This window comes from Malania oleifera, chromosome 2 (assembly GCF_029873635.1).
Source record: "Malania oleifera isolate guangnan ecotype guangnan chromosome 2, ASM2987363v1, whole genome shotgun sequence".
Lineage (NCBI taxonomy): Eukaryota > Viridiplantae > Streptophyta > Magnoliopsida > Santalales > Ximeniaceae > Malania > Malania oleifera.
In genome coordinates, this window is record NC_080418.1 from 42242381 (window position 1) to 42244560 (window position 2180).

The window sequence follows — 2180 nt, forward strand, 5'->3', positions numbered from 1 at the left end:
ATGCCTTCTTGGGATTAATTTTACTAATGTCAATCATTTTGAAGAAAACCCTAATATTCTCCTACTCTTATCTTGAAATACATTTGTTGGAGAATTTCTTTGGGTTATACAAGAGGGAGCCTTGAGCATATATCAATTTAATATATACTTGCTTGAGAGGCTTCTCCTTTTATTTTATAAAGGTCAATCATTTTGATAGCAAAATCCTTGTTTTTCCTACTTATCTTGAAGTATATTTTTGGAGAAACTCTTTGGGTTATTTAAGAGCTTTGAGCATATATTCATTAATATATATTGGCTTGAAAAGCTTCTTAAAAAAAAAAGGCTAAAGCATATATTCATGTTTGCTTGGTAACCTTTATGATTTGAATTTGAAAAGGTCAATTTTAGAAAAGAAAATCATTTTCCAAACTCTCATGTTTTACTTGAAAAATATTTTGAGAGGAAAGCCGTATACTACATGAGCTTCATTTCAAAATCATATGAGAGTGCATATTAGACTTTAATATTGTACATTCCTGCTTAGTTTAGAAGCATTTTTTTGTACGCAAATTCTATTAAATATATTTGTATTCTAGGCGTGGCCTGAAGAGGGAGACTCGCCCTATGAAGAGTCCCGGATAGACTTAGTCCCGTTTAAGAAAGTCCCGGACTGACTTAGACCCGGTTAGGAAAGTTAGGTGCGCCATCTTGGTAAAGCGTGACAGTTGGGTTCAACTCGTTAATTGAACTGGAGAGTCTCAGCCCCGTAAATGAGACCAGTTCGGTTTAGTCTGAAATTGAACTAGGGAGTCTCAGCCCCGCAAGTGAGACTAGTTTGACTCAGTCTAATAATTGTGCCGAAATTTTCCTCGCCACGTAAGGAGAGGATATAAAAGACTTTTACTCCACCCAGTTAAGTGAGCATGTTATAGTGGAATCATTGGGGATAAGTTTAAGGCGGGAATATAGGCTGGTTTGGCCGAACTTCGATAACAAATCTAGTGTCGTTCTCTCTCTATCTTATTTAAATTCCTGCACTTTAATTTCAGCATGTGTATGAATGTTTATTTAATGTCAAAATTATTCTCATACATACATTTAATTTAAAGAAGATACTACACACGTGTATGTTCGCTTTTATTATTAAACTCGATTATATACATGTATATATATGTTGAATGTGATATGAACTGTGGTGAATCGGTGAAACATTTAAATTAGCTGAAAAGTTTTTAAAACCCAATTCACCCCCCTTTTGGGATCACACCAATTCCAACAGAAGCATTTTTCTAATATTCTCTCTTCAACTACTTTCATCTTATGTGAATTTGCTTGTGTGTTGGATTTGATTTAAATTCCTAATTAAGCAATCAATCTTGAATTAGACTAAATTTACCCTTTGTGGGTTGTTTCTAGAATGACATTAGTTAGAGCATCTTAGTTATTATAAAATCTTGTTCACAGCTCTTTCCATCAACAAGTAATTAAATTAAAAGATTCACATCCTTACCTTCAAATAAGAAGTTGAAATTTGTATTTTTGAAATGAATAATTATTTGGACACATAGGATTTACGAGCATTAAACATAACTTCGCTGTTTTATGAGATTAACTATCTTGGAACACTTTTAAATGATAACGTCAAGAAAATAAAAGATTTGTCAATTTAATTAATTTAAAGATTTATATAGTATAAGATTAAACTATACTAACTTTTTAAAGAGTACTAGTAGGTTCGTACTTCACTTTTACATTTTTAATGCAGCGAATAACAAATACTGTTGTTACTTTTACTATATAAAGTAGAAGGCAAAAAAGGAGAAAAGCAAATTCTCAATTTTAACATATGGAAAAAATATTTTAATAAAGTCATTTTCTTTATAATTCAGATTAACATCCCTTATAATAAATTATATTTGACAACATAAACTTTAGTTTGATTTACATTATTTTAAAGATATTACAATATAAATTTATATTTATATTTTATCTCTATAAAATGTAGGACTCCACACTCCCACATCCACTTTTCTTTAAAAGGATTAAGTAGAAAAATTATTGATAATTTAAAAAATTATTAAGCATTTTATAACTAACACATGATTCCTTATAACTAACTTCTAAATTACTCATATACCTTTCGCCCACGACTTTCCCGTCGCTGAAGCATAAAATAGACTATATTTGTTTTTTTTGCT